General features: G+C 41.7%; 5 non-coding genes across 5 annotated transcripts; 1 reads left to right on the top strand and 4 right to left on the bottom strand.

Moving 5' to 3' along the window:
* Positions 1 to 349: 349 nt before the first annotated feature.
* On the bottom strand, positions 350 to 422 carry TRNAA-AGC. Its single transcript has one exon. It is a non-coding gene; the product is annotated as a tRNA-Ala (tRNA).
* A 2,423-nt stretch (positions 423 to 2,845) lies between these two features.
* TRNAA-AGC lies at positions 2,846 to 2,918 on the bottom strand. The gene has a single exon. It is a non-coding gene; the product is annotated as a tRNA-Ala (tRNA).
* A 6,951-nt stretch (positions 2,919 to 9,869) lies between these two features.
* On the top strand, positions 9,870 to 9,943 carry TRNAI-AAU. The gene has a single exon. It is a non-coding gene; the product is annotated as a tRNA-Ile (tRNA).
* An 8,889-nt stretch (positions 9,944 to 18,832) lies between these two features.
* On the bottom strand, positions 18,833 to 18,905 carry TRNAA-AGC. The gene has a single exon. It is a non-coding gene; the product is annotated as a tRNA-Ala (tRNA).
* A 3,806-nt stretch (positions 18,906 to 22,711) lies between these two features.
* On the bottom strand, positions 22,712 to 22,784 carry TRNAM-CAU. Its single transcript has one exon. It is a non-coding gene; the product is annotated as a tRNA-Met (tRNA).
* Positions 22,785 to 24,113: the final 1,329 nt, after the last annotated feature.

Raw genomic sequence — 24,113 nt, 5'->3', positions numbered from 1 at the left:
AGAAAAACAAACGAATAACTTAAAGACGTACTTTCCAGAGGAGACGATATTTGTGAAGATATAGCAGGAACTGAGAGATTGTGTGGCATCACTTTTAGCTGTACTTGTCGAAAGACGGGAAATTTGCCTTGAGACCTGAGTACCTAGAAGTGCCAAACCTGAGGCAGGAGTGGAAAAGAAGGGAGGCTGGAGGCAGGGGCAACAAGACTCTTGTATGTGGAGCAGTGAAACACGGGCTCCAGGGAGGCGGCGGGTTCCTCTGATCTTCTCCCAGCTAAGAAGCACCGACGTCGTCAGCAGGAGAAAGAACGGGGTATACAGACCAAGAGACATAAACCAGACAAGAAGCTGGAGAATGCGGGCGTCGATCCCGCTACCTCTCGCATGCTAAGCGAGCGCTCTACCGCCTGAGCTAATTCCCCACCGGGGGAATGCCGCACCCCACCCATTTTCCTGGTTATTAGGAGCCTGCCGGGACTCTGGGCCGCCAAACCCCTGGTAGGACAAGATTGAGGGCGGAGCTTCTCAGATACTGCCTTGAGCAAAGTTCTATGAGCCTGACAGTGTGAAGAATAGGGATTTCCAAAGAAGGTCATGAGGGAGATCTCTCTCCTCACTTCCCAGTTTCGCCTTCCTCATCTCTCGGAAGTAGAGAGCACATTCCAGACGGAGAAGCACCACCCGGAACTGCCTGGCTTGCGGGCACAGCTCTTGCAGCCTGCTCTAGAGTTGTGATCGTCACCTGCTCCTTGCAGGCAAGGCCGCCCGGAAGTGGTGGGGCAGCTTCTCCCAGCCCCGGAGCCTCACGCCATACGCGCCGCATCTTCGATAGCACTTTCCTCCTGTAGGACTCAGAAAGCGATGGAGAACCTTGGAGGAGCTGAGAAAGAGAAAGCTTGAGAATTTTAATCTCAATCTGTGGAGTCATTCCTGAAGCACTTCTTCAGCACCAGGCACAGTGGATGAGGCCAATGATCCACGTAGAAACTGCCACAACAACAAGTAGTAGTACTGTGCAATTGTCGTCTAGGCCCTATTTTGGATGCTGTACACATACTAATATTAATGCAGGTAAAATGCCTAGAAATAGTTTATAATCTTCGTTTTGTATATGAAAAATTATGGAAATTTGTCACCACAGAGCTCAGGGATCTCTCAGGCAAAAGGAAAAACAGATGCAGGCTATACAGTGGCTGCTGGTTAGGTGCTTCCCTTGCCATTCTCCTTCCCTGTCACCGTCCTCCCCACTTCTCTTGCTGCATTGGACACCACATTTGTCCTTCTTATGCCTGTCTAGTTCTTCAATTCCCAGGCCCACCGAAGAAGACTTCCCCTGTAGCCCAGGGGAAGCTACATTAGCTCCACTGCCTTGGAGTTGTAGTGGATTCCAAATCTGCTTTCCACCCATGAAGAATTCTCATTTAAGACAGTAACATAGTCATTTTTCTCTGAGTATAAGTAGCATCAAGTAGGATTTTGCCTGATGAAAATTTGCTGAATGGAGAAAGGCTATACGGATAATTTAGAAGCCTCAAAGGAGAGAGTGGCTTCAGATCAGTAAAGACTGAAGAAAGGATTAGAAGCTAGGGTCTAACAAACCCATAGAAATGTTTTTGCCTGAAAAGGAAATGTGGTTGGAGAAGAGTGGAGGGGCGCTACTTTCAGAGTGATTAGTGGGTGGAGGCATGACCTTCATGGAGCTGCAGGTGGTTTGGGGCAGCTTCAGGCCCCTCCTTCATGGTCCCAGTTTATTAGGAGGGCACATCCTGAGAATGAAAGAGGCTGCTCCTATGGGACAAAAATTCAACAACATGTTCATTATTTCTGACATTCATTTTTGAGTTCATTTATGAATAAGGAAATAAGATAGAAAAACATGTAATCAATAACATGGTCTTTCTATTACAATTGACAAAGGGCAATGCTGAGAAGTCAAATGTTGTCAGAGAGAGATATGAGCGATGGGAAAGAAAGAAGGATGGAAAGAGGGGCACGTCCCAGGGACCTACAAGAGCTTCCTGGAGTCACCTACACAAAGACCACTCTCTTCAGCATTTTGAGCTCTGCTTTGGCCAGCTGAGCTAAAGTCAACCTGTGTGTTGTTAATACAGAGCCTCATGTAATTTCTTTAAATAGAGGATAGTGTTGCAATTTCAAAAATACATTTTATTTATTTATTATTTATTTATTTATTTTTTACACTGTGGTTCGTGTTGGAAATTAGAGGAAGACCTAGGTCCCAATTTATTTTGAGCACATTTTGTCAGAACGAGCTTTCAGAGAGTTAAATAGAAGGATTGAATGTCACTTTTCTTAGTGAGTGTATCGGACCACTAGAGTTAATATGCTAGTTCCCACCTTCACTTATACTCCTTCCTTACCTCTCTCCTGCATGTCTCTCTTCTAAATACCTGGCCAACTCTCAGGTAATCTGATAGAAGACACGTTTTCATCCTCTACCTGACCATGTGTTGTCAATGTGATTAAAAGCAAAAGACTGGCACATTCAAATCTCTTGCTCTTGCCTCCGGACACTATTTCTAGGCTGTTTCTCATATTTTGTACCCAAAAGGCTAAGGTTTGGTTTCCCCACGAAAACACATTTTATTAACTTCGAGCTGAAGCCCCAAAACCTGTATTTGCAAAACTCATTTGTGACTAATCTCTTCCTTTTTTTTTTTTTTTTTTTTGCTTTTCCATGTAATACTATGTATCATTTCCTTAAAAAGAAAACGAAAAAGAGAAAAGATGTACATAACAGGATGACACTGAGTTAAATAAAGAGCGGTAAATCCGCTGAAAGTATTTATCAGACACCGTTGGTAGACCAGGGATTAAAAGAAGCTGGAGAATGCAGGCGTTGATCCTGCTACCTCTTGCATGCTAAGCAAGCGCTCTACCACCTGAGCTAATTCCCCCACACTACACTTGTCTTTTCTGCCTGTTTTTATAACCGGGACACAAATACAAATATCGTTCCATGTCCCACTTAAGTTTCCAGGTTTTCAAACACCTCCGGAAACTTCCCTACCAGGGCGAAGCCAGGAGTGAAGCTTCTGGGAGACGGCCTCAGACCTGGAAGGCAGTGACCATCCTCTGCTTTTTCAATCCGAGTCGGGATCCTGACGAAGAGAGAAAAGATCTCGTTAGGAAAGCTCTAGTTCTAATCCGATTTCACTCTCCCATTAGATGAAAGAGAAGGAAGTACCGTCCCTAATTAGCAGTTACCTCAAATGCTCTGTTGAATGCATCACTTTTTGATAACACAAACCTGGAAATAAACCCAAGTATCTTTTTATCGATCGATCCTTCAAGTAACTTATCTTTATCTAATATCTGTGTTACTAATTGTTTCTCCATTTAGGGGATTTGAGATCTGTTGTTTCCTGTTAATCTTTGATAGATTTAATTTGCATATTTGTACTGATTAATGTTGTTGAACATCTTTTAGTGTGCCTATTGGCCATGTAAGCATCTTATTTTTTTTTTTTTTTTTTTTTTTTTTGAGACGGAGTCTCGCTCTGTCGCCCAGGCTGGAGTGCAGTGGCCGGATCTCAGCTCACTGCAAGCTCCGCCTCCTGGGTTCACGCCATTCTCCTGCCTCAGCCTCCCACGTAGCTGGGACTACAGGCGCCCGCCACATCGCCCGGCTAGTTTTTTGTATTTTTTTTTAGTAGAGACGGGGTTTCACCGTGTTAGCCAGGATGGACTCGATCTCCTGACCTCGTGATCAGCCCGTCTCGGCCTCCCAAAGTGCTGGGATTACAGGCTTGAGCCACCGCGCCCGGCATAAGCATCTTATTTTGTGAAATGCCTGCTCGAGTTTTTTGCCCTTATCCTTACTGAGTGTTTGTATCACTGAGTTCTAAAATGTGTTTTCTATTCTCCATAAAAGTCCTTTGTTACATGTGTAACACATATGATGTGTAACAACTGTGTGTGCATATAACATATATTAAATTTCTTTTCAAGTCGATGTCTTGCCTTTCAAATTTCTTAATATTGTCTTTCAAAGAAAAAGCATTTTAATATTTTATGAAATCCAAAGTATCTTTTTTTGTCAGGGCTCATGCTTTCCTGGTCTCTTCTGAAAAAGCTTTGCCTACATCAAATATGTGCAGACTTCTTTTCTTCTTTTCTTCTACAAGTTTGATATCTTTAACATTAAACTTCATGTATATAAACCATTTTGATTTAATTGTTGTATAGGATGTGAGGTAAGGGTAGGGAATCATTTTTTCCATACTCAGTTGCCTGGGACCATTTGTTTAAAAAGCTCATTAAATAACATTTCACCTCTGTCATAAATCAGTTGACCACAAACGTTGGTCTATTTCTGGACTATCTATTCTATTCCGTCAGTCTATGTAAGTATCCCTGAGACAATGCCACATTATTTTGATTACCTTAGCTTTATAGTAAGTCTTGAAATCACTTGATGTAAGTCCTGTATCATTGTTTTTCTTTTCCTAATTATTTTGGTTACTCTAGGTCCTTCAGAATAAGCTTGTCAATTTCTGTAAAAACAAACAAACAAAACAAAGCAAAACAAAACTCCTGCTGGGATATTTGTTGGGATTGTAGTAAATCTATAGATCAACTCAGAGAAAAAAAAAATGATGTCTTAATAATATTAAATTTTTCAATCTGTAAATATGGCAAAAACACCAATTATTTAGATTTTCCTGAGTTTTTCTCAGCAATCTTTTGCAGATTTCTATGTACAAGTCTTGTGCACATTGACAAGTTTATCTCTAAATATTTCATTTGTTTTAATCCTATTGAAAATGGTAACTTAATTTTCCATTTTTGTTAATGCTAGTACATAGAAATACAATTAATTTTTGTGTATTGTAATCTGTGACATAGCTATATTTACTTATAATGCTTATTTTTGTAGATGCATTAGGATTTTTCGTGTATCTGATTATGTTGTTTGCAAATGAATATATTTTTCTTATTCTAAAATGAGTATGCCGTTTATTCTTCATTCATGCGTTCCTTACTTTCTGGCACTAGCTACGACTTTCTGTAACATGTAGAAGAAATAAGAACAGATATTTTGCACTTTTCTCCAATATTAAAGGGTACATTTTTATTCTTCCACTATTAACTCTGTTGTTAGTTGTAGGAATTTCTTAAATGCCCATTATTCATCTGAGGAATTTTCCTTCTGTTCTTAGTTTACTGAGATAATTTTTTAAAACCACGAATGAATGGCAAATTTGGTCCAATATTTCTTCTGCATCTAGTGAGATGATTACATGTAGTTTTTGTTTTGTTAATGTAGTACATTACATTTAATTGACTTTTCAATGCTTGACTAATTTTTTATTCCCGAGGCAATCTCCCTTAACTCATGGTGCATTATGCTTTATAGATAGTGCTGGATTCAATTGTTAATATTCTAATTCAGTATCTGTTGGCAAATGTGTCAGAGAAGGGTCTCCAAGTGCGGAACATGCCGCTTTCACAGCCCAAAGAAACATGGTGAGCACAGTGCTCCCTTCTAAGTGATGGGAACTTCGAGATGCAACAATGAGTCTTTACCTTGGAGGAAATGTCTGAGAATTTCACAGATCCTAAAAACTTTCATTCACGGACCAGGTCGATGAATGGTTTCTGTGTTTCTCTCCCACCCTCTGGAACATGCAGAGCTTGACAAAATCTATACCTTACTTGACACTTCTTGCTCACTGAAGATTTAAATGATACTATCAATACAGTGTACCAATGTTTTGCTAATGGTCCAGACAGTTCAATTCTCTTTGGACTAGATTACGAAAAATTGGGGGACTTGATATACCTCTGGAGCAAGAGCATAAATGCATACTTTTGTCTATTCCATGTGCATATGAACTGTTTCTCTTCCTCCTTCCTGATAGAAATAGAAAAGAATGCATTCCCCAAATCAAAGACTGCATGCCAAAGACCATGCAATTGTTGCTTCTATGTTCATATTGTTTATAACCTGATTAATTTATTAACTTTACATTCCAATTCTGTTTTCTTATGTATTTAAGTAAAAAGTGTTAATTATGAGAAATTCTGCACTATGGCACTGCTAATATTGCAACCTACATCCCAGACTTCGTTTTACCGACAGAAGAAAGAATACCCTCATCAATTTGTCATGTGGAGGAAGGGACATGGGTTTGTAGTGAAATTCATGACTTTTTCTGCCTGAATATAAATTGGCAGAAGCATGTTCCATTTCTTTATATAGACCCACTCTTAGAACCAAGGTGAACTGAGTGAAAAATACACTTGCCTTTTTATTTCTCTACTCAAACTAACCATTCTTGAATCTACCTTTATCACTTTTCTCCCAGGACCTCCTAGTGGAAGAAACTGTGAAAATGGCTGGCGTCACTTCAGACCCAAAAGGAAAAGTGGCACATCATGTTCAGAATCTGATTAAATAGAGTGTCAGTAATTATTGCCTCTGCTTAAAGGATTCCGAGCTGAGTTTGTTCAGCTACCCTGTCCTGAGTAATGGCATCATGCAGGTGTACTTAGAAGTAAATTCAAAACTCCCCCTTACTTTAGGATCACAAATCTCCTAGGGTAATTGCAGGAGTGATTGGGGAAGAGCAGTCTACTCTGAGGAGGTCAGATGGAGACCAAGTGAATCCTGTAGAATCGAAGTAGTGTCATATCACAAAAATGCAACTCCAACACTACTACGTCTTGGATTTCTTCTTTGTTTCCTTGATTAATTTTCTTGCTTCACTCCAAAAATCGTAGCATAAGGCAAATTATTGTTCTGCCTATTGCTTTCCACTTTACTCATCTTTCATCTGGTGTCTGTGTGATTATTTCTCCATTCGGGACTGAGACCTGTTATTACCTATTACATCCCTTCATTCCAGAATGTGGAACTCATTAGATAAGTTTCAGATCGTTGAATTTAATGGTTATTTTAGAGGTAATTAGATAGTAAAATTTAACACTTTTAGCTCCACATAATGATGGAGTGCAAATATCTACTTATTTATAAGTATCCATAGGCGGGGATCAGAATCAACATTTAGAAGACCCACTCCCAAAAAAAAGACGACCAAGAAAACAAATCGATTCTACTACCTTGGATTTATTACACTTGCTGAGCAAAGAGCCCCACCTCTGTGGAGTCCCAATACTGCCTAAAACAAGGGCGAGTCAGAGACCAGAATTTCCAGGGTTTGGGGACTGGAGGTATTCATAGGACAGTTTTAGGGGAAAAGTTAGCAAGGTCCTTCTCAGGAGGGACTGGACAGAATTTCTAAACTAGGCGAATCATAGGTTTATTCAGCGGAACTTAGCTGCCGGAACATGAAGATCTGTGCAGAGTTGCTGGATCAGTTTGGCTTTGGTCTTATCTTGGATCACCCGGTCTGAGTAAGCTGGTGTTAAAACAATTTGAGCTTAGTGCGGCGTGGCATGGTTTGTAGACTTGTCCTGTGCTGTAAGTCACAGGACTTTCGCAGCTTCTCTGTTTGTTCGTTTCTCAATTTGTCCTCTTTCCTCACCAACAGGACTGCCCAAGAGATCAATTTACAGTACAGCTACTGGAACTTAGCTCTGAAGAGGCCCTCTGCAAATCCAGAACACTTTTTTTTTTTCTTTTTACAAATAAGAAAGTTGAGGAGCAAAACGACATGTCTAACGTCACACATTGAGCTAAACACAGATGGGATCTGACATGCGTTTGTCGGTAACAGGACTAGCACAAATACAGCCCTTGTTAAAATCGTAGGGATTTTATGTCACGAGACACTCAGGGCTCAGCTGATCTCGGTGTTCAGTTGTGCCTGGTTTTGGATTTGCGCCTCGCCCTTGGGCAAGTGCAGAATCCTGGGGTTATACAAAGCGCATCACAGTTAACCTCTTTGTCGCAGTTCGCAGAATGAGAGCTCAGAGCCCGGCCATGGGAGGCTCGGTTATATAGGCAGGAAAATCAAGGAACCCAGGTATGAGCAGGGGCGTTTGGGGCGCGGAGAGAGCGCCTATCCCTGCCGTCTACCTATCTCTCAGGCTTGGCCCCTGGCGTGTAGAAAACCGCATCTCCCGAAATCCCAGAAAGTAAACGTCGCCTAGGTACTCTCTCTCTTGTCATTCTCCGGGATGTAAAAGACTCAGGGTCTCTTCACGGATCCCTGAAACCGCCTTCTCCGACGCCTCCAGGGTGACTAAAAGAGAGGGTGGGTGTTCTGTGTTCTCCCGCCGGTGTGTTCCTCTTCACATCCAGCCGCTTGTGTCTGTGCCCGCTAGGGTCTCGGGGGTTTTTATAGGCACGGGATGGGGGCGTGGCGGGCCAGGGTGGTCTTGGGAAATGCAACATTTGGGCGCGGAGGCAGGAGTGCCCGTCCTCACCTAGGTCCGTGGGCACAGGCCCGGGGGTGGAGCCCTCCTCCCCTCCCGTATCCGTACCGCGGTTAGTGCTCTCTGCTTTATGGCCGCAGCAATCTCAGACACTTCCCGAGCGTGTTTTTTTTCTTGTTCCTTTCGCTCCCCTTTTCGGGCGCCAGCTTTCAAACCAGACGAAAGGTGTGTGTGTTTCCCCGATTATCTCCCGGCCTTCTTTCCTTTTCGCCTCTACTCCAGGCTGTGTCCACAACCAAGCTCTCAGCAGAAGGAGGCCTCCAGCTGCCTCAAGGAAGGGCATTTCTCGCAGTGCAAAGTGCGGAAGGAAGAGGGGAGCCATACCGAGTGAAGTATTAACCAGAGTCGGTTTGCATAGAGGCGGCAACGGATAGAATTTCAGAAGTGAGGCGGAAAGACAGTCCAGCCCGGCGAAAGACGGATTGGAGAGAGGTGAGAATCTAGTTCAAAAGCCAGGAGAAGGAACAGGAAGTCAGCACAATAGTCTAGGCAGAGAGGTGGACCATCTGTAATACAGCAAGGGGTTTGGTTGAGACTTCCTTTATTCAATTATTCGAAACGTGTCTATTGAGCTATTTATTAGTCCCTGGGTACTGTGGGTGCTCCTGCCTATTCAACCATCTTGTCGATGCTGCAGGATGCGACCCCATTACCCAGGACCCAAAGCACTTCCAAAAATGAATCCCGAGGAACAGCCGTTTCTCTGCTGGAGAAGTGGGCAGCCAGGCGGAAACACGCAGAGAAATAGTTCTCTTTGGGACAGAAGGCATCACCAACCTCGTAAGACCTAGCGATCAGCAGAGCTCCCGGAGAATGTTTCCTAATCTAAAGGCCATGAGTCGGGCTTCAAAGTTGTCTTGTGCATAAAATACCGATGAACTTATACCTGTTTCACCGAGAAGGAATAAAATACGAACACAAAGACTGTAATGGGACGTATTTCTCTAAAGTGCCCTTTTCAGGTAGAAAAATGAGTACGTTTTCCCGAGTTTGCTAAAAATGGGGTGGGGTAGGGATCAAATATTCACTTTTGGGAAACATGGGCGAACACAGTGGGAACTGTATTAGAAGTTACGAGCAGAGGAGCCTGGGTGGAGACTTACATTGGCCTTGACCGCCCGTGGAGAGGAACTGGCGGTAATTCCTTCCGTTTTCCGTCAATTTCTTCAAGGGTCGCTCAGAAGCTACGGAAGCAAAGTAGAAAGGAGTGATAGGGACGGGCTACAGTACCAGCGGAAGGTGATGGCGTTGCATTTAAAAGGGTAGTCACTAAAACCCGTTGTCATGAAACACTGAGGCAGGTGACATTTGAACTTTCCTTCCGCCGAATTGTATTTTAACTGAAATTGCAGGGTTCGAAAAAATTTGCCGAGGATCGTAAGGAAGTTAGCAAAGACCGTAGGTTTTTTCCAGCTCCGAGAACTTTTAGGAAACTTCTTTTGGTGATTGGAATAACGTTCGCCTTTAAGCCTCTCATAAGACCCAGGGTGCACACCCGTCGGCAGGGCCGGTTAGCTCAGTTGGTTAGAGCGTGGTGCTAATAACGCCAAGGTCGCGGGTTCGATCCCCGTACGGGCCATACGCACTCTTTTAATGTCTATCTCACAGTAACAATTGTGCGCAGTGGTATCAAAAGTCACGAGAGAACAACAAAGTAAATGTATATGTACCCAGTAATCTACGCAGACTCTTAATGCTTATTTCACGGTAACAATTGTGTGCAGTGGTATAGAAAGTCGCAAGAGAACAAGAAAGTAAATGTATACGTACCCAGTAATCTTGATGGGACGTAGTTCCCTGAATCGTAGGGTTGCGTTTGCAGTTTAGTGTTCCTGCAAGAGCAGATGATGAAGAGAGCTGAGATTCCAGAAGGAAATTGAAACCCGGGAGGAACGTGAAAACAGAGGCGAAAACACGGAAATAAAGACCTGGGCTTTTCATTCTTTTACGATTTCCAAAGTGTACAAATCCTTCTCTATCATGACTAACTCCTGATACGGGCTTTCTTAACTGTGCATCTGCTTACTTCCCCCAGACCAGTCCTTGGCTTGTGCAGGGTAAATAAAGCCTCTCAAGAACTCCCATTTTTCATTTCTATTTCCGCTCTTTTAGCTTCCCACACTCAACTCTAGAGATACTGGACTTAAGGAAATGTCCCACAGAACGCTGAGCCTTTCACCTCCTCTTTGCTGGTCTCATGGCTTTGTTAGACACAACACCATCTTCTGGAAAATATCTTCCCTGACACCTCTCCTAGTTTTCTGAGTCTGGGTTGCCTTCCTCCTAGCACTCACGGAGATCCAGGTACAATTTGTTTTGTGGCATTCACCACGTTGTGATTGTCTGTTGCTTGGCCATCTTCTCCATGAGATCATAAGCTTCTTGGGAGTAGGATGCTTATTGCTAAACACTTTTAAAAGTCTGCATGAATCAATGAAGAGTGAGGGATATGTGTGCAGGCATGATGGAAAGAGTGTCTTGTGGTCCAAATGGGCTTCACGGGTCTGTAGAATTCATGCTATCTCAACATGGTGCATTTTGGTCCGAAGAACAATAGGCTACACTATATGGTGATTGGTTCCATTTCGCTGAATGTACTTCTAAGGCTCTGAGTGGCTCTATATGCCCCTAGGATTGCATAGTGGTAAAGGACAGAGCATGCGCAATAGATCCAAAGTCGGGAAAGGTCTGAAATGTTTTAACTTTGCTGAGGCTGAGAGACAGGAATGAACCCCCTTCCGCGTTGGGAATTTCTACTCCACTGATCCATAGCGAATAAAACAGTGAGCCAATGCACCGCAAACCCGTATTTTCTACTACAGTAATGTGATTGGCTTTGACGTTTTCAAAATTCAAGTGATCGGCATGATTTAGAACTAAAGTTTACAAAACTATAATTTGGGAAGTCCTTAGCTGTAAGCAGACACACATACACAGAATAAAGAGAGTGATATGCCCTTTACTTCAGTGTCATTTATAACACTGGAGTAATAATACTTGGAGAAGCTGAAAAACGGTATTGACCGACTTACGTAAAAATTAATAAACATTCGGTATAATTTCTGGCACAGAGTGCTGTAAAAGTCCTTGTATGTGGAATATTGTTCACCTTTAAGGAAAATGCTTTCAAGGTCTGAGGAGAGAGATTAACGCATTTCTGTTGCTACTGGCTGTTTTGCTCATTTAGTTGTAGCAACAAGCTTCTGTGAACATAAAAATGAAATAACGCTTAAAAAAATAAAATAGATGGTGGAGGAACACAATAGGGATGCATAGTAAGGTATGATTTTCTAGGCAAAAATTGATTTGTACAAAAGAATGTAGTAAAGGATTTGTGCCTGAATCTTTTTAGTATTCCCTTTGAAGCTTCTTTAGCTTATACTCCAAGGCCTCAATTGTCTTCCTTCTCCCAACAGGATTGTTTCTCTGTACCACGAACATTCTGGTCAGATTCTCTGCTTGAGCACCTTGACCTCTTGAGCACTCATCTTTGTACTGAGACCCCGATATATGCTCAAATGATGCCCTTCCGTAGGAGGGTTTCTTGCTTTGCCCAAAGAGCAATCAAGTTTTCAAGCCATTTAGGGCTCTTTCCTCACCCACCGGTCTGTGTGAAGCCTTAGAGGGAAGCCTGTTCTTCCCAGGAGAAGAATCCTGGTGGGTTCTAACCTCAACCTGTAAGTCCACTAAGCAAGCTCCTACTGAAGACCTATGATGCAAGCTCAATCCAAGAGGCCAGCACTCCACAGGGGGAAGGCAACCAAAGCAGTAGCTAATGCTTACTGAGCTCTTCTTACTGATCAGATCCATCTCTAGGTGCTGCGATCCAACCAGAGAATCCCAGAGTCCTCATTTCCCATGTGAAGAAAGATGATTGAAGGAAGGAGCAGGAGTGGGGAGTGAGGAAGGGGATGGGGAGTGGGTAAAGGATGTCTTCAAGGTGTCAACTTCTCAGATTCCGCTCCTAAAAGCTTCTGAATGGGCCACCTCCACACTCCCAAGTCCCTTACTGCCTGCGGATTCCTTCCCAGTAGACATTGTCACATAACATCTTATGTATTTTTCTTGTTTGCTTCTGATCTGTTTCTCCTCGCCCCTATCCACTAGAAGGTAATTTCACAAAGGTGGGAATATATGCGTTTTTTCACTGTTAAACGGCTGTACCCCAAACAGTCTCTTAACAAGATATGTGCTCGAGAAATACATGTAGGTTAAAAGAATAAATGACTTCACCCACTCACCTCATAATTACAACTGGGTAACCTTGAGAGCAGGAAGTTGGATGAAAAATTTCCCGTTTCATCCATCAGCTAGCGAGAAAGACCAATTATATGATATAGCTTGCAGTTTCTTGTGTCATCTATATCCCTTTACCACTCATTTTACTCAAACCACTGACAAGCCAAAAAAAAAAAAAAAAACAAAAAACCACACACACACACACACACACACAAACAAAGAAAACCTAAATCACTTTTCCATTCTAAGCTAACATTGAGTCAGTCTTCAAATTGTTATCTCATAGCATTTGCATTTCATTATTTAGTGCACCCATTTTGTTTCCCTCAACCAAAATAGCAGCAAAAACTGTATCCTCTCTGATGTTCAAACTCAAAACCTTTAGATTTTGAGATTGATGTGTGGCCTGCTGCAGAAAGAAGGCAGTTCTCGCCTAAGAGTTGACATCCCACATGTTATTTCCCAAGCACTGCTGCTTTATCAGTTCCTAACTTTCAAAGAACACAATCAATGGTGCTTGGAAATCACTCTTTATCAGCCAATCCAATCCTGCAACCAAAGAATTTTATCCTCAGGACAGGCGGAATCTACCCATTTCTAGTATTCACCTAACAATACAACCATCTTGAGGCAAGAGGCCAGGAACAATTGCACCTGTTTTGCTGACTTTTTCCCTCTTGTGGCCCAGTCATCTGGCTTCTCCCTCCTTCAGAGATCTTAGTCACTCTTACACCTCCCATGGTCTCCTTTTTTGAAAAGACACACAGGACATGTTCAGGCCATAATAGTTCACTGACTGCCCAACTGAGTGAATGAAGGAATGAAAAAAATAGTCTTTAAAGGTGTCTCCTGTCCATACTACTTTGTGTTACTCTCTATCTCCACTTGCATCTACATGACTGGAGACAATCCTGCTACAAAAAGCATAAAGCAAATCATGTATGCCATTCATTATACTGAGAGATTTATTGAGTTTACTTCGTATAGTCCAGCAGAACTTCACCAACAAAACTATGTGTCCTAATCTGCACTTTCTAGAAGTAATGGAACCTCAGATAAGTTTCGTTTCTAAGGTGCCAGAGCTGCTAAGTATTAAAGCTTGAACTGAGAAGACGTTTTAGATTTTAAAACGTGATTCTTTCTCTGCTCCAGTTCACAATCTTACTGCCTACTCCTCTCCACAGCACCCCATTCATTCACACACCAAATATCTCATTCCCCAAATCCCCTTTACTTACCTTTTGGGCTTCGTTTCCAAGTCAACTTTTGACACATTTTTCTCCTTCAAACACCACATCCAGTGATTTGTCAAAGAGTAAACGTTATTCCTGCAAAACATTTTTGAATCTGTCCATTCCTTTCCATTGATTCAGTACACATTCACAGGGAAGACGCTCTGTGCCAGACACTGTTGTAAGTTCAGGAGATTCTAAAGATTCAAGCAGCCCAGTCCTCAAGAGAAGGCAGGATAAATATGGACAAGGGAAGATACCATTTCAGTCTCCGTGTCATTTACAGCTAAGTAACGCTTTCAAAAATGTCAGTTTCAATATATCACTCTTTTGCACTCTGAACATTCCTGATTTCCTAGTTATAGCACGATCCTGCTTTTCTTTGATTTTTTTTCTCTTCTTTCTACCCAAATTGTGATTTTGCTTTAGAAAGTTGATTGATTAGATCCATTGCTGGATGAGTGTTGTTCAGTTCTCAAATGTGTTTACTGACTTATCATCTGCTGGATCTATCAATTACTGAGAGAGGAGTGTTAACGTCTGCAAATGTAATTGGATTTTTCTGTTTTTATCTGGATTATCCAATTTTGCTTATGGGTTTTGAAGCCCTGTGTCCTTATATGCATTTGGGACATTATTTCTCTGGTGTGTTGACACCTCTAATTATGTAACAGCTTTATCCCTGGAACTTTTCTACAATTTAAAATCTGGTTTGTCTGATTTGAATATATCCACCACAGCTTTCTTTGAGTAATGCCTAAATGACATGTCTTTTCGCATTCTTTACTTTCAATATGCCATGTAACTTTTAATGTCATATATAAGCATATTACTAGTGACTTGCCTATAGTCAGCATATTCATTTATAATACATTCTGACAATTTCTGGTTTTCAACTCATGGGTTTAGATCATTTACATTTAATGTTTTTATACGTAAGTTTTTAGATAGATCCACTGTTTTTCTTTTTGAGGTGGAGTCTTGCTCTTGTCACCCAGGCTGAAGTGCAATGGCACAATCTCCCCTCACTGCAACCTCCGCATCCCAGGTGCAAGTGATTCTCCTGTCTCAGCCTCCCGAGTAGTTGGGATTACAGGCACCCAGCCCCATGCCTGGCTAATTTTTGTATTCTTAGTAGAGACGGGGTTTCACCATGTTGGCCAGGCTGGTCTCAATCTCCTGACCTCAGGTGATCCACCTGCCTCGGCCTCCCAAAGTGCTGTTATTACAGGCGTGAGCCACTGCGCCCAGCCGACAGATCTACTTTTTAATGATCTATTAATCATTTGTTCCCCTTGTCTCAATTCTTGTGTGTTCTTGTACCTAGTTTATTTCGGTTTATTTAAATCTGGGTCGTAAGTGATCTAGGGATCACCATCCCAGGGGTCTAGGGCTCGCCATAATGGCGCAATCTTGGCGCACTGCAACCTCTGCCTCCCGGGTTCAAGTGATTCTCCTGCCTCAGCCTCCCGAGTAGCTAGGACTACAGGTACGTGGCTAATTTTTGTATTTTTAGTAGAGATGGGGTTCCACCATGTTGGCCAGGCTGGTCTCAAACTCCTGACCTCAGGTGATCTGCCTGCGTTGGGCTCCCAAAGTGCTGGCATTACAGCTGCGAGCCACCGCGCCCGGCCTGGGCTTAACTTTTACATTTTATTTTATTTTAAGACAGGGTCTCACTTTATTGCCAGGACACTGGTGCGATCTCTGTTCACTGCAACCTCCGCCTCCGGGTTCAAGCGATCCTCCCACCTCAGTCTCCTGAGTAGCTGGAACTACAGATGCATACCACCACACCTGGCTAATTTTTGTATTTTGTGTAGAGAAGTGGTTTCACTGTGTTGTGCAAGCTGGTCTCAAACTCCTGGTGTCAAGGGATCTGCCTATCTTGACTTCCCAAAGTGCTGGGATTACAGAAATAAGTCTGGCCTTGGGCATACCTTTCAAGTCAACTTTGACTCATTGTCTTCCTTCAAACACCACATTCGATGATTTGTCAAATAATTAACATTATTCTTGCACAGCTCTTTTGAATCTATCAATTACTATCCACTAATTTGGTACATATTCACTGGGGAGATGCTCTGTGCCAGACACTGTAGTAGGATCAGGTAATTTAGAGAAAGTATAGAAACCCTAGACCTCAAAAGAAGACAACATAAATATGGATGAGGGAAGATCCACCTCCAGATTCGCCATTTTCAGCCTTTCTGTCATTTCCAGCTAAATAACTCCTTCAAAAATAGTCTCAAAATAACTAAGTAACTCTTTCAAACCCTTTCAGTAATAGCACCCTTCTGTATGCTGGACCACTCTTAATTTCCTGGTTATAACATGATCTTACTTTTCTTTTTAATTTTTGTCTTTGCTTTCTGGCTAAATTTTTATTTTGCATTATGAAGTTGATTAGATCCATTGGTGGATGGTGTGGTTCAGTTCTCCAACACGTTTGTCGATTTGTTGTCTACTAAGTCTACCAATTACTGAGAGAGGAGTTTTAGTGTCTTCAACTATAATTGGATATTTCTATTTTTACCTGGCTTATCTAATTTTGTTCATGTGTTTGGAAAATCTGTGTCTTCATATACATTTGGAACAGTATTACCCGGAGAATGGACAATCGTAGTTCTTTAGCAGCCCTCATTATTCCTGAAAAGTTTCTTTGCTTTCAAATCTACTTTGTCTGATTTTAATGTATACACCACAGCTGTCTTTGATTAGTGCTTGCATGAGGTATCTTTTCCACTCTTTTCCTTCAAGCTGCTATATAACTTTTATTCTTATACATAAGTGTACTGCAGGTGGCTGTCTTATAGTCAGCATATTTATTTTTAATACATTCTGATGATCTCTAGTTTTAAATTAAGTACTTAGATCATTTACATGTAATGCTATTATAGATAAGTTTTTAGATAGATCTGCTATTTAATAATTTATTAACCCCTGTTCCCTCCGTTTTAATTCTTCTATGTTCCCCTTTCTGTCTTGTTCTGGTTTATTTAAATCTGGTTAGTGAGTGGTCTAGGGATTACCATACACATATATAACTTTTCACAATATACTTAGAATCAATATTTTACCATTCAAGTGGAATATAGAAACTTCATCAAGAGTTAGGCCCATTACACTTACCCTTTTATCTTATTTATGTAGTACGTCTAGATACAATGACAACTGTTTCTGACAGAGCTACAATTTTCGCTTTCAATCACCAAACATACATTAAGGAACTCAAGAGAAGAATAAGAGTCTGTTATGTCTACCCAGACATTTTCTATTTCTGCTTTTGTTCCTTCATTGATGACGTTCTAAGTTTCCTTCTGGTATCACTTTTCTCATCTCAAATCTTTGCTAATTATTTTCTAGCATTCTCGCTAAGAATGAGAATGGATTTACGCACCTTCCAATGAGAATGCATTTATTTGCCTTTATGTCTGAAAGATACTTTTGCTCCACATAGTATTCTGGGTTGATAGGTCTTTTTCTTTTGTTACTTACTAAATACTATGACATTTTTTTTTTCTGGCCCCTGTGGTTCCTGAAGAGAAATCTACACTCATTCACATGGTAGTTCCTTTTCCATTTTCCTTTGACTGCTTTCAAGATTGTTTTGTGCTTTCCTCGTTTTCAGCAGTTTGATTATGATATGTCTTGCAATGGGTTTCTTTGGGTTTGTCCTGCTTGACCTTTGCCAAACTTTAAAAACCTGGTTTATATCTTTTGACAAATTGGATACATTTTCAGCCATTAATTCTTCAAAGCTCTATCCCACAAAGACCTCTTTGTCCTCTTCTTTTCAGATTACAATAATGTGAATGTTAGATTTGTTGTTTTTATTTGTCCCTGAGGCTCTGTTCATTTACAAAAATCCTCCTTTCTCTCTATAGTTCAGATTATGTAGGTATTCTTGTTCTGTTTTCAAGTTCGTTGGCTTTTTCTTAGCATCTGCATTCTGTTATTGAGACCACCCGGTTAAGCTTTTTATTTCCCCTAAGAGTTTTGGTTAATACATTTTTTTTAATTCTTAAGTTTAAAATTGGTTTTACATATTCCAGATATTTGCTGACACTTTCCAACTTTCCATTCACTTCACGAATGTTATCCCCTAATTCTAGGAGCATTGTTATCATGACTGCTCTAATGTATGTGTCAGATGATTTTGACATCTGTGTCCTCTCAGTATTGTTATTCGAGGAGTCTCTTTGCCATGTGAATTAAGATCTCCCTGATTTTTCATAATGCTGAATATTTTGGGGCTTGTAACCTGGACTTCTTTGGATTATGTGATGAGACGCTGTGTTTTGTTGAAATCTTAAGAATAATATTGCTATTTTTGTTTTTGCAGACACAAAAATTGCCTTGTATTCAAGTTCCAAGTACCAACCAGCCTTCCATGTGTTGTTGTTTCAAAGATAACTCTATTTGCAAAGCCTTTGCACTACTGTTCCGAGATCTCCAGAATGTGTGCAACCCAGTGGTCAGTGAGGACTGGAAAGTTGGCCATTGCGCAGTTCAGCTCTCAGGCTCTTTTTTGGTAAGTTGTTTGGGATTAGAGCCACTTAGTCACAGCTGGCAGGTGCGTCCACAAGCTCATGAACAACTTTATGGGCTTGCTTTGTACAGTATCTGTCCAGGCACATTCTAGTTACTTGACACATCCTGGTTTCAGTCCCCTGACCAGAAAGCCGGGGCTGTATTTACCCAGGTGGCGCTGCCCGGCACTTTTCACAACTGTCTCACATTTAGGACCAAGCTGCAGGCAGAAACAGGGAGAAAAGAGCAGGTGTATATGTCCCTTGGCTTCACAGCTCCTTGAAGAAACAGAAAATTAATTACACAGTAGATCTACACTATACTGAATGCCAGGAGGGAGCCGTCACCAGCCCTGTATTGTTGCTGCTCCTATGTCTTGAACCAATGCAGCATCCTCCTCTCAGACACTAACTTGGGTTTGGAGATCTGAGTGTTTGGAGACACCATGTCTAAATAATAAAGCTTGGAGAATGTGGGCATCGATCCCACTACCTCTTGCATGCTAAGCAAGCGCTCTACCACTTGAGCTAATTCCCCACATCAGGGGAGCTTTATTTATCCTTAGTGGGTGGCATGGAACACAGGTGATTTCAGGGCCTTCAGCACAAAAGCAGGACTCTACTAAGAGCAGATCTTCTCATTGATGGCCCAGGGCAAGGCCCAGTGGCTACTCATTCTCTGCAAAGAAGGAGGAGAAAAGGGAAGAAGGAGAAAGTCACAAAGGGAAAACTCATGCTTCCAAAATGCCAAGTTTAGGGTATTCTGGGACAGAAAAAGGCACAATCCAGCAAAGGAGGACTTGCCTAGACCTGCCCAGCTAAGGTGTCACAGATTTTTAAAAAAGGATTAAATGATTAAAAATGAGTAAATGATTTTATGTGTGTGTGCACGTGTGTGTGTGTGTGTGTGTGTGTGTGTTTATAAAAGTGGGATGGCACTATCACTTGTTCCTTGTAGCTGAGACTGTCTGGGGGTTGTGAGATGGTACGCGTTTCTGGAAGGCAAAAAGCTCCTGTTGTTTTCATAACTAGGCCCGTTCACGAATGAGGCCAGCGTGCTGACCACTGCCCTAGGAAACCCCTGGAGAGTGCTTCTTTCACTTACATCTGAGATACGGGTTGCCTCCTTGCTAAGGTGTGTCGTGTACAAGTTACTTGTCCAACAATATGTCAGAACAACAACAACAAAATTACAGAGCAGAGCCATAAAGAATAAGAGGCAAGATCATATCAGAGTGTAAGAATATGTGTAATATCAGAGTGGAAGAATCAAAACTGAGCTATGCAGAGAAGGAGTGGACATACGTTGGAGAAAACCGGACTGTTTGTAGGAATTCCTGTGTGCCGAAATAAATCTGTTCAACTTAAGTGGAGTGTCTGTGTCTGTGTGTGTGTGTGTGTGTGTGTGTGTGTGTGTGTGAAATACACATGGAGGGAAGCAGTGATTGAAAAGCCTGGTCCCTTAGAAATATGTTGGGAGAGTTTTATGAAAACTTAAGATAAATTGAAAAAATCCCAGGCAAAATGCTTAAATAATTAAAGCAACATGTTAGAGAAAGGTATTTAGTTTTGAATGTCAGCGCTCAAACATGAGAAAACAGGAACTGGGGAGAAAGGGAAAGAAGTCATAAAGATATTAAAAGATTGAGATTTATCCACATTTATCGTGTCAGCTCCTGAGGTGGACAGCAGGAGTCTTTCCGCAGCACCAGTGCCCATCACACTTCAGGGTGCAGAAACATCCTGCATAAATAGTGTAGCACGGATGATGACAGAGGTGAATGAAAAGGAAGAAAAAGATTCTGGGGACGTTGTGCAGGAAGGATCTACAGCATTTGTCAAGACATTGGGTGGAGAGATTTGAGGGAGAGGAGACAAAGGCACTGGGAAGTTTGACCTACTGTGGTAGACACAAAAGAGATTCTGAATTCATATCTGATGAATGAATCCACTCGTTCATTTGTATTTGTTATGTGAATGAATGTTACAGGAATGCCCTGGTGTGGAGAAAACAGATGGCGAGACTATGTGCTAGGGTAAAGCAAGAGCTCAAGTTTTTTTGTTTTTGTTTTTTAATTTAGAAAGAAATCTGCTTTTCATATCTGGTTTTCCTGTTCAAAGCTACATGATTTGAGGAAAATGGTTGAACTCCTCTGAGCTTTAGTGTCATCTACAAAATTTGGATAATGTTACTGAGGGAAACTGAAAAGACACATCAACCAACTTCTATAAAGAATAATAAACATTCACTTCCATTTCTAATGCGTGGTGCTGAAAAGTCCTTATATGTGGAATATTGTTCACCTTTAAGGAACCTGCTCTCAAGAGGTGATGGGGGACTATTTTAGTGCAGCTCTGTTGTCACTGGCTGTTGTGCTCATTTAGTTGGCACCAAGAAGTCTCTGTGAACATAAAGATAAAATAAAGATTGCAGAGGAATGGAATACAAACACACAGTAAGGTGAGATTTGCACAACAGAATATAGTAAAGGATTTGTGCCTGATTCTTTTTGCATTCTCTTTGAATCATTTTTAGCCTTTATTCTAAGTCCCCCATTATCGTCATCCTTCTTCCAACAAGACTGTTTCTCTTCACCATGGATATTCTAGTCAGACTGTCTGCTTAACCATCTTGACCTCCTGAGCACTCTGTTTGTACTGAGACCCTGATTTATGTTCAGATGATGCTCTTCCATAGCAGGGCTTCCTGCTTTGCCCAAAGAGCATTCAATTTCTCAAGCCATTTAGGGCTCTTTCCCCACCCAGTATCTATCTGAAACCTTAGAGGGAAGCCTATTCTTTTCAGGAAGAGAACCCTGCTGGGTTCTAACCTCAATCTGTAAATCTGCTAGGGTAACTGGGATTAGCTCAGATTAACAACTGGGGTTAGCTCAGCTACTCCAGAGCTTGCTCTCTGAGAACGGATGGTGCTGCTACTTCCCATGAAGGCTGAATAAAAAGAGGCATCTTCAGGCAGGCGAAAGCACTATGGTAGTTGCTGGTAGATTCCTTCTGACCATTGGCTATCTCTCTGACCTGATGGGTGAAGGGTGACAAAAATTGGAGACTTGAAAAACAGGCAAAAAAAAAAAAAAATCGAAGAAATTTTAAGAGAACCATGCACAAATTCTTAAGATTCTTTTATCCAAATCCTTTTTGTCTGGAAAATAATACCTTACTATATATCTGTATTCTATTCCTCCATAATTTATTTTATTTTAATTTATTTCAATGTTCACAAGAAGCTGGATGCTACCAAATGAGCAAATCAGCCGTGACAACAGAACTTCACTAAAATCTCTCATCAGATATTGATACAGTCAAGGCCCTCATGAATGCCTATGATACAAATTCAGTGGGAGAGGCCAGAATTCCACAGAGAGAAGACAACAAAAGCAGTAGCTAATACTTGCTGAGCAGTTCCTATTGCCCAGATCCATCTCTAGGTGCTGAGAAGCAGCCAGAGAATCCCACAGTCCTCATTTTTCATATGAAGAAGCGTGCGAGGGATTGACCACCCCAGTCCTCATGTATCATCAGTTTTCCAACGAAGCCAAGTAGCCTTCTGTGCAAAACGCTCTCCTAACCCCCGGTTGCGTTGATGGTAAAAGTACTCTGATGACAGTGTTAGAAAAACACGAGCACAGGTGTTCCGGCAAGATGACTAGAAGAAGGCGAGGCTAAAGTTGTCAAGGTGACAGAGTCCCTGATTGTCCTCCTGAAAGCTGAATGTGCCACCTCCACATTCCCAAACACTTTACTGCCTAGCGATTCCCTCACAGTAGACATCGTCAAATCACTTCTTACATAGTTTGTGTTGTTTCCTGTCTGTTTCTCCCCACTCCTCCCAGGTAGGATGTAGTTTCACAATGGTAGGAACATTTGTGTTGTATACACTTTCTCCCCACTCCTCTCAACTAGGACACAGTTTCACAAAGGTGGGAATGTTTGCGTTGTATTCACTCTTGACCCAAAACAGCCTCTTAACAAGATACGTGTTCAAGAAATATTTATTGGATGATGAAAAGAATAAATGACTTCACCAATCCATACCCAATAATTACTGTTAGATGAACCTGAGAGCGGGAAGTTGGAAGAGAAATTTCCCCTGCTTCCTGTGTCAGCTAGAAAGACCAACGATATGACATAGCTTGTAGTTTCTGGTGTAATCTACTCTTCTGTTTTCATCACTCATTTTACTCAAACCAGTGGAAAGTCGAAGAAACAAGAAAACTTGAATAATCTTTCCATTTCCTACGAATATTGGGTCAGTCTTCAAATCCTTATCTGGTACAGCATTTATGTTCCGATATTTAGTGTAGGGAGCTAATGTATTAAAAGCAATGCCCTCTCTGAGGCTTGAACTCAGGACCTTCAGATTATGAGACTGACGCGCTGCCGGCTGCGCTAAGAGGGCTCGCGCTGAGAGCTCTACAACATCCGATTTATCAAAGTTCATTTCCCACCTGCTTTACGGTTTCAGCTTTTAAAAACCACAATCAATTCTCCTTGAAAGTTACTCTGTATCAATCCATGCCGCACTAGGAAGATTCCACACCCAAGACCAGAGGGGTCTACGCCTTTCCAGTATTTCATAGGACCGTCTGGGTTCTGCGTTACCAGGATCAATTGTACCTGTCTTTTGCTGCTCTTTTTCCCTCTTGCAGCCCGGTGATACGGCTTTTCCTTCCCTCAGAGATCTTAGTCACTCTTACACTTTCCACGGTCTCCTCTGTTGAAAAAAAGACACGAGGTTCTCAGTTCATGATAGTTCACTGACCACCTGGATAAGTGAATGAAGAAATGGTCATCAAACATGTCTCTTGACCATACTACTGTCTTCCTTCATATCTCCACTTGCATCTACACGACTGAAGACATTGCCGCTACAAAAAGCACAAACCGCTTATAATAGTACCCTCCTTGTTTTTTACCCCTTTGTTTTATCCTGTGTGCTATTAATTATACTACGAGATTTATTACGTTTACGTGGTCCAATTGAATTTCGCTAACGAAAGGATGTGCCCTAATGTGCAATTTCTAGATGTAATGGATTCTCAGATAATTATTGTTTCTAAGGTGCCACAGATGCTAGGTGGCAAACCCTGAACTGAGAAGTAGATTTATTTTAGATTCCAAAATGGGAGTCTTTTCTCTGCTCCTGTTCCTTATCTCTCTGCCTGTTTTTTCTCCACAGTAGTCCATTCATTCATACACCAAATTCTCAACCTCCTCCTGGGCCTACACTTCCAAGTCATCTTTGACTCATTGTCCTCCTTCAAACACCACATTCAATGATTTGCCAAATACTGAAAATTATGCTTGCACATCTCTTTTGAATTTGTCAGACAGAAAGCCAGAGTCAGGGAATGAAGGATTTGGCACAAACTCAATTCTTAGAAAAAAGTCCCACAGGCAGATCAGGAATAGGGTGTATGTGGCAGCAGGCAGTGAACTGTGGTTATTTCCATCTGCCTTGGGCCTCACCATTGCAGTACCCTGTCTACTATTTAATGTAATAACATCCAGGGAAAATTCCTCTGGATAACCTCCTATATTACAAACAGAACAAATGAGGACATTTATCAGGGTCACACGTGAAACCTGGTAGATTTTTTTTTTTTTTCTCTAAGTGGACAATGAGCTGGACATTGACCTAATCTTGCAGTAAATGCTCAGCAGAAAATGCTGTAAAGCAATTCCTTCCTCATCAGTCCTCAGAATCTGGTGAGGGTGAACTAAAGGG

Source organism: Trachypithecus francoisi, unplaced genomic scaffold (assembly GCF_009764315.1).
Source record: "Trachypithecus francoisi isolate TF-2019V2 unplaced genomic scaffold, Tfra_2.0 Contig00944, whole genome shotgun sequence".
Classification (NCBI taxonomy): Eukaryota; Metazoa; Chordata; class Mammalia; order Primates; family Cercopithecidae; genus Trachypithecus; species Trachypithecus francoisi.
This window is presented reverse-complemented; position numbering and strand designations above follow the sequence as displayed.